Here is a 12,820-nt window from a genome sequence, read left to right on the forward strand (position 1 = left end):
GCGGGGCTTGGCTCTCTTTCACACAGCAGATTAGCCACACGTGATCCGCTCGTGTGAAAGAGCCCAATGCATGGCTACACTCACCCAATCCTAATAAAATCTGGTCCTACCTCATCCAGGGTGTCGCTGGCGTCGATGTGATGTCCGCTGGATCCAGAACAAGGTCCCTGTGGTGATAGAAAAAAAAAGAATAATCACATAAGGAAGGGATGGTGACTACCCCTGTGAAACTACCAGCTGGGGGCGCTCTGCTGGCCTGGTAGACTGAGCTATGCCAATGTATAGCAGGGTAATTTAGGACATTTCCCCTAAGTGCTACCACACAGTACTAATGTCCACATTGTGGCCCCTCACAGTAGTAATGCCCATCTTGTGGCCTTTCACAGTAATTAAGCCCACCTTGTGGTCCCTTCACAAAAGTTATGTCCTTCTTGTGGCCCCTCACAGCAGTTATGCCCACCTTTGTTCCTGTCACAGTAGTTATGCCCAGATATGTGCCCCTCACAGTAGTTATGCCAAATATGTGCCCCCTAACAGTAGTTATGCCAAATATATGCCCCCTCACGGTATTTATGCCAGATATGTGCCCCTCACAGTGGATATGCCCAGATATGTGCCCCTCACAGTGGATATGCCCAGATATGTGCCCGCTCACAGTGGTTATGCCCAGATATGTGCCCACTCACAGTAGTTATGCCCAGATATGTGCCCCTCACAGTGGATATGGCCAGATATGTTCCCCCTCACAGTAGTTATGCCAGACTATGTGCCCCTCACAGTAGTTATGACCAGATATGTGCCCCCTACAGTGGTTATGCCATATTATGTGCCCCTCACATTAAATATGCCCACATATGTGCCCCTCACAGTGGTTATGCCAGATTATGTGCCCCCCTCACAGTAGTTATGCCTTTATATGTGCCATCTCATAGTTATGCCTTTATATGTGCCCCCCTCACAGTAGTTATGCCAGATATGTGCCCCCCTACAGTGGTTATGCCAGATTATGTGCCCCTCACATTAGATATGCCCACATATGTGCCCCTCACAGTGGTTATGCCAGATTATGTGCCCCCCTCACAGTAGTTATGGCAGATTAGGTGCCCCCTCAGTAGAGATGCCCACTTTTGTGCCCCCTCACTCTAGTTGTGCCCATCAACCCCCCCCCCCCCCCTTCCCCTTCCCCTTCCCCTTCCCCTTCCCCTTCGCCCCCAGTCTGCAGTGTTAGGAAAATAAAAAAAAAACACATACTTACCCTCTTCCCTGATGTTGCGCTGCCACACTGACATCGCACTGCTGGCTGTACTAAAGGCAGTTCCCGGGCCTTCAGAGCTCCTCCCACAGCCAGCAGCCCGATGTGCGGCCAGCAGAGGGAGCGCTAGAGCTCCTGCTTCACTGATGATCTGGAGACAGCCCGGCAGTGACAAGAACTGCCGGGCCGAGTGTGTGAGTGAGTGCGCGCGTCCCCCCTCTTCCTCCCACCCCCTCTGCGCAAACCTCCCCCACCTTGCCTCATATTAAACATGTAATGGAGCGCCCTGACGGGGGGCCCCGGCATTGTCACTGTACTTCATGCCGGGCCCCTTCACAGCGCTTCATTACATGTTAGTACAGCGGGCCCCCTCCCCCCGCCGGGCCCGGTCGCAGTCGCACTCCCTGCGACCGCGATCGTTACGCCCCTGCATTCTGTATTCCGAATGCTATTATTTTCCCTTATAACCATGTTATGAGGGAAATAATAATGATCGGGTCTCCATCCCGATCGTCTCCTAGCAACCGTGCGTGAAAATCGCACCGCATCCGCACTTGCTTGCGGATGCTTGTGATTTTCACGCAACCCCATTCACTTCTATGGGGCCTGCGTTGCGTGAAAATATAGAGCTTGCTGCGATTTTCACGCAACGCACAAGTGATGCGTGAAAATCACCGCTCATGTGAACAGCCCCATAGAAATGAATGGGTCGGTATTCAGTGCGGGTGCAATGCGTTCAACTCATGCATCGCATCCGCGCAGAATACTCGCCCGTGTGAAAGGGGCCTTAGGGTAAGTTCACGCAGTGTTGTTTTTTTTGGAGTAGGTTTTCCTGCAGGGTTTTCAGCAAAAGCCAGAAGTAGGCTCGAAAGGAATCTGAAATATAAAGGAAGAACTTATATTTCTCCATCTTGCTGGATCCACTTCTGGCCTCAAAACCTCCTCAAAAAACTCTGCGTGAACCTACCCTAGAGAACCATCTACAAAGCTTCATCTTCCAGTAGAGCAGTTATTGTAACCTGGCATGAAGAGTATGAGCAGTCCTCTATTATAACCTTAAGACAGCCTTACACGTTTGGGTAGGTGTTGGTTGATGGTTGACCAACGGTAGAATAAATCGCCTGGTGAACCAACATTATGCACACAAAACCATAAACATTTTATACATATTGGCCGTTATAGATGTTCATACTGGCCATTCATGTTCAATGACAAACTGTCTTGCAAGATCTTTCGTTGGCTAGCAACTATCGGACGAGTACTGTATTTAAAATAGGCCAACTTCTTTCCAGATGATGACACTGTGTCATCGGTTGACTAAAACTTGTTGTAAAACTTCACCTATCACTCTGGTTGAAATTGTCAGTTTTGATCAACTTTAGACCATAAGGGAATATTCATCAAAACTGGTGAAAAGGATAACTGACTTAGTTTAGTTGCCCAAAGCAACCCATCAGATTCCACCTTTCATTTTTCAGAGCTCCTTTGGAAAATGAAAGGTGGCGTCTGATTGGCTGCTATGGACAACTAAACTAAGCCAGTTTTCCTTTAAACCTTTCGTTTTGATAAATCTAAATGTGTGTGGCCACCTTTAGGGAGATAAACGGCGTGAGGTTGTTTTGGAGACAAGCACACAGATTTTAGGTGAATGGCATTGATTTTCATTCGCATACATTTTCTGCAGCTAAATGTGCTGCGTATGAAGGCATCCTTGTAGTATGACCTGGTGTCTCCTCATCTGAACCAGGACAGGTCAACCTTTTAATTCCCTATGTTTGTATTATAGGGAATGTATGATCCTTATTTTCAGGCGTCGCCATTAAAAATAGGCCAAAAACTCACGGCCTTGTTCTGTCTGCACAATGCCAGCTCCCTCCCTTTCTGCCCAGCAACATGGCCTCAAATTGCAAATTTCAGGAACCCAGTGAAGGGAGGGAAGGTAAGATTTGATGGATAAAAAAATCCCATTAAATATTCATTGGTATTTTTGCTGATATTTGTTGAAATTCAGTGTTGGTCTGAAGCGCGGAGTTACACTTAATGAGCAGAAAGTGTCAGAGGGAGATGGGTGAATGGAGAGAGGGGTGTGGGGGGAGGTGAGGGAATTGATTCTAGATTTAACTCTTTAGGATCCAGAAGAACGAGCATTTTTTTTTTTTTATGAAACATAAATCCCTCGGATTAGAGATAATGCTAATGAAATGAATACGGTTAAAAGGTGACATTTTTTACAGACGTGTAGAATTTGTATTTTTATAGTCTTCATGGCAACGTGCCGGCAAAACTCATTCTTCTCAAAGGTTTCTCTCTGTGACTTTCCTTGAGAAACCCTCTAGAAGGAATGGTTTCTTCCACCTCCGCTCACGTTTTTATGTGACAAATAATTATTGGTTTTCATAGATTTTTCACAGTATTCATGGCCGACAGATTCATGTAGTCACACAGATTGAATTGTCTGCCCCTCCATTTTCCTGTAGATATGAAATGTTCTGCAGTGTAATAAATGTGACTGGGACAACGTAGGCAGACGCGATGCTCCTTCGGTGACGGTGGCGTGTGAAGTAAAGCATTACAGCAGGTCCCTATTCACATTAGAGAAATGTTGCTGGGCTTGGCCAAAAAGTTGCTAATTTCACTGAGGTTGGCCGACCATCTTATGAGCAGGGGGTCATCCAACTCTCTCCTATCAGAAGAGGTCAGGGGAAAGAAGAATGAAATCCATTGGGGGAGATTTATTAAAACTGGTATAAGGAAAACTGGCTTAGTTTAGTTGCTCATAGTAACCAATCAAATTCCGCTTTTCATTTTTCAAAGGAGTTATGAAAAATGAAAGGAGGAATCTGATTGGTTGCTATGGGCAATTAAATTCAACCAGATTTCCTTTATACCAGTTTTGATAAATCTCCCCCAATGTGACTGATCATTTGCTCCTGTGGAAGATAAGAGGGTCTGTCAGCAACATACCGTATTTCCTTCTTACTATTGAAAGAAATGTACACTTGGCCAGCGGCAATGAGGAGGCTTCGGGGCATCGGCCCACCGGGAAATTCTCCTGTAGGGTCTGTGGCTAGTCTGCCCCAAATTTGTAGAAGACAGGAGAAAGAACTTTCAATCAATCATTCAGTCACAACTTGTATTGTATAATGCAGTGGTCCCCAGCCAGTGGCTCAGAAGCCACATACGGCTCACAAACCCCTGCTGTGTGGCTTGCCATTGGAGTCCTGGGTTATGATCATATGTACTGGCAATTGACATTGTTGCAGACCTATTCTAGATTTACCGCCAAACACTGCCAATTTGGGTGCTATAATACTAGTGTTAAGGTTCAAATTAAAATATTTATCAGCAAATTTTGCAATTTCATGTTTTTTGTTTGTCCACATTCAAATTGTCTCTCCTTTATTTTTGAATTGCCTGTTGCTCCTGACCATTACTGAATGTGGCTCACAACATACAAAAGGTTGGGGACCTCCGGTATAATTTATGGGCACCTCTCATGAAAACAGGGTATGTGCTCTGACAACGACCATAACTGTACCCGAGGAGCCGGGAAATGAGCTATGGCACAGACGACCATTCTTTGTACAAAGCCTTCACGATAATGCAACAGTCAAAGCAAAACTAGCATCAATCAACCGGCCATACCATTTATCGACGCTTGTTAGGTCTGGGTTTAGCAATGGGACAATCTGAAAAATGAAAAATCCATTGTAAATAAAATCTGACAAAAAACGTATCAATTGTGGGTAGTCACAAAGGGTTTGGGGATCCTCACCACAGATGTTGTCCACTCCTCTAACTCCACATAATACGTAAGGCACCATCATCCAGTATGAGAAACAAGGCAAGAAGCTTCAGCATGTAGGAGTAAAGAGGATCTCAGTGTCATGGGTCTTAGCTGAGGGGATAATGTAGGGGATAATGTAGGGGCTATAAAGGCTGATTCATAAGGCACCAGATACATGGGAGATGGAGATCCTGTAACAGATTTTGAATTTGTGTTCAGGAACGTCAAGTTACACCTCTGGGTCTTAGAAGCATGCCCTAAACCAATGTTATTAGTTACATAGTTAATACGGTTGAAAAATGACATAAGTCCATCAAGTTCAACCAAGGGATAGGTGGGGACGCAAATACCAGAAGGAAATTAAACTAAGATTTCTACACGTTTTCATAAGCATTAATGTTGTTTACTTTTAAGAATTCATCTAAACCCCTTTTAAAACTGTCCACTGTTCCTGCTGTGACCACGTCCTGAGGAAGTCTATTCCACAGATTCACAGTTCTTACAGTAAAGAAGTTTTGACGCTTCTGGAGACTGAACTTTTCTTCTCCAGTCGGAGGCAGCGCCCCCTTGTCTTTTGAGGGCATTTTATATGGAACAATTTTTCACAGTATTTTTTGTATGGCCCATTTATATATTTCTATAGGTTAATCATGTCCCCCCTTAGACGTCTCTTCTCAAGACTAAATAAATTCAATTCTTTTAATCTTTCTTCATAACTAAGACCCTCCATGCCCCTTATGAGTTTAGTCGCTCTCCCCTGTACTTTTCCAGCTGCAGAGCGTCCTTTCTATGTACTGGTGCCCAGAACTGAACTGCATATTCCAGATGAGGCCGCACCAACGCTTTGTAAAGTGTTAATATTACATCCCTGTCCCGCAAATCCATGCCTTGGTTAATGCATGACAATATCCTGGTGGCCTTAGAAGCAGCTGATTGACATTGTGTGCTGTTATTTAATCTACTATCCACAAGGACACCCAAATCCTTCTCTATAAGTGACTCTCCCAGTGCTACATCACCTAGGACAGTGAAGGCGAACCTATGGCACGGGTGCCAGAGGCGGCACTCAGAGCCCTCTATGTGGGCACCCACGCCCTGAAAAAAGTCTATGGCATAGCAATATGCTTTAGACTTTTCCTGCCATTCATCATCCCCAGGACACACTATGAACAGCACAGGCAGCGCATTAAATGTAGGCTATTAATCTATTATAGATAAATGATAAAGGACATGAAAGATATATTATATTGGTATTTAGGTTAAATTGCCGTGTCGGCACTTTGCGATAAATAAGTGGGTATTTGGTTGCAGTTTTGGGCACTTGGTCTCTAAAAGGTTCACCATCTCTGCCCTAGGACATATGAAGCACAGAGATTATTACTACCAAGATGCATAACTTTACATTTGTCCACATTGAACCTCATTTGCCAAGTTGATGCCCAATCACTCAGAGTGTCCAAGTCGCTTGTATTTTATGGACATCTTCCATAGACTGCACAGTGCTACACAGCTTAGTGTCATCTGCAAAAATAGAAATGGTGCTATTAATCCCTTCCTCGATATCATTAATAAATAAATTAAATAATAGAGGGCCCAGCACTGAATCTTGGGATACACCACTTATAACCCGGGACCATTCTAAATAGGAATCATTGACCACAACTCTCCGGACATGGTCCTTCAGACAGTTTTTAATCCAATTACAAACTATACTTTCCAAGCCTATAGACCTTACTTTACCTATTAAGCGTCTATGAGGGACAGTATCAAAAGCCTTTGCAAAATCCAGAAACACTACATCCACAGCCGCCCCTCTGTCCAGGCTTCTACTCACCCCTCATAAAAACAAATCAGGTTAGTCTGACAACTTCTGTCCTTGGTAAACCCTTGTTGGTTATCACTTATAATATTATTTACAGTCACATACTCCTGTATATAGTCCCTTAAGAGTCCTTCAAACATTTTTTCTACAACAGAAGTTAAACTAACTGGTCTATAACTACCTGTGGAGAACCTACATCCTTTTTTGAATATGGGCACCACATTTGCCTTGCTCCAATCACTTGGCACTGCACCAGTACCTAGCGAATCTTTAAAAATTATAAACAGGGGCACAGCAATGACTGAAGTCAGCTCTTTAACCTCTTCCGGACACAGGGCGTACAGGTACGCCCTTATGTCCTGGTACTTAAGGACGCAGGGCGTACCTGATCGGAACCCGGTGCTTGCTCAAATCATTGAGCAGGCACCTGGGGCAAATGCGCTGGGGGGTCCTGTGAACCCCCATGTAGGCGATCGCAGCAAACCGCAGGTCAATTCAGACCTGCGGTTTGCTGCGTTTCCGGGTTATTTGGGTCTCTGAGGACCCGATAACCCGGAACAGGATGGTGATAGGTGGTGTGTTTTTACCCCACCATTTACCATCCTTAGATCCTTAGTGGTGATGGTGACATCACCTCTCAGGATCGCCTCTGATTGGTAGGAGGGCGGGCCGGCAGGGGGTCCAAATCATAGCAGCGCTCCTCTCCTCCTCCTTTTGTGTCCGGAACCCGAGGAGAGAGGAGCGCTGCCTGCACGTGTGGAGCATCACCCCATCTGTGCCCCAGCACCCATCCTTGCCCCCAGGACCCGATCTGTGCCCCAGCAACCCCCATCTGATCAGCATGTAATTAGGGAAAGTATAGGGAAAGGTTGGGCTAGGCAGGGATAATAAAGGGAAAGTTAGTATGAAATTTTTTTTTATTGCATACCCTAAGTAGGGTGTCTGGGGTCCACAGCACAGCTGTGTGACCCTAGACCCCCCCAGGGGTGCTGCCGCTTTTTTTCTTTGTGCGTACGCTGACTGTGGCCGGTACTCTTAGCGTCCGGCCACTGTTAGAGCATCGTACACACCACCGCTGATCAACTTCGGACGGTTGATCAGCGGTTTTGGATTTTTTGTAATTTATTTTTTCACATTTTTCCTATTTTTTTAGTTAGTCTTTTTTTTTTTTCTGTTAGTTTTAGGGATAAGTACGTGAACACCCGTGCCCCCACACACACGCACACTGAATAAAGATTTACACGCACACACACACGCAGACACTCCCCTATGGCCCGCCGGACGTTCTCGGCCGAGGAGGCATACGCCCAGCTTGCCTCCGACTCCGAGAGTCCTAGTGAGGACGAGGATGACCCCACTTTCCTGTTGTCATCCGCGTCCTCCTCATCATCTAGAGATGATGATGAGCCACCAAGGCGGCGGAGACGCCGCCAGGCGGAACAAGGGGACTGCCATGCTAGGGACCCTGTGGCCCACCCTAGTACGAGCAGCTCTGGGGCTCGTACTAGTTTTCCGGCCCACCAGTTAAATCCACCGGAGCCCCCTGCCGGTGAACTTGTCTGGTGTACCCCAGAGCGATTTGAGCCCGTGATTCCTGATTTTGTAGGCCAATCAGGAATCCAGATTTCCACAGTGGGCTTCACTGAATATGACTTTTTTAGTCTTTTTTTCAGTGACCAACTGGTAAATCTAATGGTGGAGCAGACAAACCTGTACACCCAACAGTTCGTTGCTCAACACCGGGCTCCTTTTTGGCTAGGCCCGGTGGCTGGACCCCGGTCAGTGCAGCCGAGAGGAGGACATTTTGGGGCCTCGTGCTGCACATAGGCCTAGTCAAGAAACCTAGTGTCAGGCATTACTGGAGTGGGGACGTCCTCTACCAGACCCCACTTTACAGTACGGCCATGACACGTACCCGGTTTGAGGCCATCCGGAAATGCCTGCATTATTCAGATAATGCAGCATGTCCCCCCCAAGGTGATCCTGCCTATGACCGCCTGTACAAAATCAGGCCGGTCATCGATCACTTTGGGGCCAAATTTGTACAGGCCTATGTACCTGGAAGGGCGGTCGCGGTTGATTAGTCTCTCATTGCATTCAAGGGGAGACTCATTTTCCACCAGTATGTTCCCTCAAAGCGGGCGAGGTATGGCGTGAAGCTGTACAAACTTTGTGAGAGTACCTCAGGGTAGACTTACAAGTTTCGTGTGTACGAGGGGCAAGATTCCCGTATTCAACCCCCAAAATGTCCCCCCACTCTGGGTGTTAGCGGGAAGCTTGTGTGGGACCTTATGCACCCACTGCTAGATAAAGGTTATCACCTGTACGTGGATAACTTTTATACTAGTATCCCCTTGTTCCAGTCCCTCGCCGCCAGATCCACGTCCGCTTGTGGGACCGTGCGGAAAAATCAACGTGAAAACCTGTTGCTGGTCAGATATAAGGACAAGATGGATGTCCTTGTACTGTCCACAATTCATGGTAACGGCATCACCCCTGTCCCTGTGCGAGGTACCGTGGCAATGGTCCTCAAGCCCGATTGTATCGTCGACTACAATCGGTATATGGGAGGAGTTGATCTCTCTGATCAAGTCCTCAAGCCATATAATGCCATGCGCAAAACCCGGGCATGGAACAAAAAAGTTGCGGTCTACTTGGTGCAGGTTGCCTTGTACAACTCTTTTGTGCTGTCCCGGAGCGCTGGCAACACAGGGACATTCCTTCAGTTCTATGAGGCAGTCCTCAAGGCCCTGATCTTTTCGGACCGGGAAAGAGAAGGCCGGAGTACCTCGGGAGGTGCCCGGATCGTCCCTGGCCAACACTTTCCAGGTGTGGTCCCCCATACTGGAAAGAAGGGACGAACCCCAAAAAAAGTGCAGAGTGTGTCGCAGGAGGGGTATACGAAAGGACACCACTACTCAGTGCGACACGTGCCCCGATCATCCGGGCCTCTGCATTGACGGTTGCTTCAGGGAGTATCACACTTCCATGGAGTACTAAATTTATATCCCAATGTAGCCACTGACAATCGGATAAAAAAACTGGCTCTCAGACTTGAGAATTTTAAAAAAGTATACAAATTAGGTATCGCCGCGTCGGTAATAATCTCCTCTATAAAAATACCCCATGACCTAACCCCCCAGATTAACATGGTCCAAAAAAAAAAACTTTTTTTGTCACCTTACATAACAAAAATTTTAATAGCAAGCGATCAAAAAGTCATATAGCCCCCAAAATAGTGCCAATAAAACCGTCCTCTCATCCCGCAAAAAATGAGCCCCTACATAAGATAATCGGCTAAAACAAAAAAAAATGACTCTTAGACTAGAGATACAAAAAAAATTTTTTTGTATCAAAAAGGATAATATAGTCTAAAACCTAAATAATTTTAAAAAAGTAGACTTATTAGGTATCACCGCGTCCGTAAGAATCTCCTCTATAAAAATACCCCATGACCTAACCCCCCAGATTAACACGGTCAAAAAAAAAACAAAAAAACTGTGCCAAAACAGCTACTTTTCCATTTCAATCCGTTTTTTACGGTAACAAAGCAAGGGTTAACAACCAAACAAAATTTAATATTTATTACCCTGATACTGCAGTTTACAGAAACGCCACATTTGTGGTCGTAAACTGCTGTATCACTAAAAGGCAGGGTGCAAAAGGAAAGGACCGACATGGTTTCTGGAAGGCCGATTTTGATGGCCTTTTTTATTGACACCATATCCCTTTTGAAGCCCCCCTGATGCACCCCTAGAGTAGAAACTCCCTAAAAGTGACCCCATCTAAGAAACTACACCCCTCAAGGTATTCAAAACTGATTTTACAAACTTTATTAACCCTTTAGGTGTTCCTCAACAGTTAATGGCAAATGGAGATGAAATTTCAGAATTAAATTTTTTTGTAACCTTACCTCACAAAAATGTAACATAGAGCAACCAAAAATCATATGTACCCTAAAAATAGTTTCAACAAAACCGCCACCTTATCCCGTAGTTTCCAAAATGGGGTCACTTTTAGGGAGTTTCTACTCCAGGGGTGCATCAGGGGGGTTGAAACAGGACACGGTGTAAATAAACCGGTCCATAAAAATCAGCCCTCCAAAAACCACACGGCGCTCCTTAACAAAGTTTGTAAAATCAGTTTTGAATACCTTGAGGGGTGTAGTTTCTTAGATGGGGTCACTTTTATGGAGTTTCTACACTAGGGGTGCATCAGGGGGGCTTCAAATGGGACATTGTGTAAATAAACCAGTCCAGCAAAATCTGCATTCCAAAAACCATATGGTGCACCTTTCCCTCTACGCCCTACTGTGTGCCCGTACAGTAGTTTACGGCCACATATGGGGTGTTTCTGCAAACTACAGAATCGGGGCAATAAATATTGAGTTTTGTTTGGCTGTTAACCCTTGCTTTGTTACTGGAAAAAATAGATTAAAATGGAAAATTTGCCAAAAAATCTAAATTCTGAAATTTTATCTCCATTTGCCATTAACTCTTGTGGAACACCTAAAGGGTTAACAACGTTTGTAAAATCAGTTTTGAATAGCTTGAGGGGTGTACTTTCTAAAATGGGGCCATTTTTGGGTGGTTTCTATTATATAAGCCTCACAAAGTGACTTCAGACCTGAACTGGTCCCTAGAAATTGGGTTTTTGAAAATTTCTGAAAAATTTTAAGATTTGCTTCCAAACTTCTAAGCCTTGTAACATCCCCAAAATATAAAATATCCTTCCCAAAATGATCCAAACATGAAGTAGACATATGGGGAATGTAAAGTAATAACTATTTTTGTAGGTATTACTATGTATTATAGAAGTAGAGAAATTGAAACTTGGAAATTAGCAATTTTTAAAAAAAATTTGGTAAATTTGGTATTTTTTTTATAAATAAAAATTAATTTTTTTGACTTTATTTTACCAGTGTCATGAAGTACAATATGTGACTAAAAAACAATCTCAGAATGGCCTGGATAAGTCAAAGCGTTTTAAAGTTATCACCACTTAAAGTGACACTGGTCAGATTTGCAAAAAATGGCCTAGTCCTTAAGGTGAAATAAGGCTGTGTCCTTAAGGAGTTAAGCACTCTTGGATGTAATCCATCTGGACCCGGAGTTTTGTTCACATTTACCTTATTTAACTTATTTTGGACCATATCTACAGTTAGCCAATTGAGTATATTACTGGATGTACTAACAGCCCCAGCACCACAGATATCAGCTCCTTTCTCTTCTTTTGTATAAACAGAACTAAAAAAAACCATGTAGTAACTTTGCCTTTTCCTTATCTTCAGTGACTACCACCCTTTACCATTATTTAGGGAACCTACCTGCTCAGACATTGGTTTTTTAGCAGTTATATATTTAAAGGGGAATTTTTGGGGATTTTTTTTTGGTCTCTTTTGCCGCCTGCTGTTCGTTTTATATTTTTGCTAATTTTATCTCCTTTTTACAGATTTAATTAAGCCCTTTGTAAACTTCAAAAGCTACAGCTGACCCCCCAGATTTGTATTTTTAAATGCCCTTTTTTTTGTCCTTTTTTGCCCTTTTTACAGTAGCTGTAAGACATGGGTGTTTAATTTTAACCGTTTATACTTGTTATTTAACCTCCTCAGGACCGCCGAACGCAGGATTGCGAGACGCAAGATTTCGAGCATAGCCGGCCCGCAAATGCGCAGTGCGGGCCGGGAAAAGGCGCAGGAGAAGTTCGTCACCAGCCTGCCAGCCAATGATCATCGCTGGCAGGTTGGTGACTTTTAAAAAATCGAATCAGAAGCCATATAACACATTATATTTATAAATATAATGTGTTAAATGGCTTCTGTGCTCTCTGCTGGTTCCTTTTCGTCGGTTGGTCCCAGCAGAGAGCACACATCACTGTAAATACACAAAACACAACATATTTAGCCCCAGATCACCCCCCATCACCCCAATTAACCCCTTGATCGCCCCTGTCAATCACT

Source organism: Bufo bufo, chromosome 8 (assembly GCF_905171765.1).
Source record: "Bufo bufo chromosome 8, aBufBuf1.1, whole genome shotgun sequence".
NCBI lineage: Eukaryota > Metazoa > Chordata > Amphibia > Anura > Bufonidae > Bufo > Bufo bufo.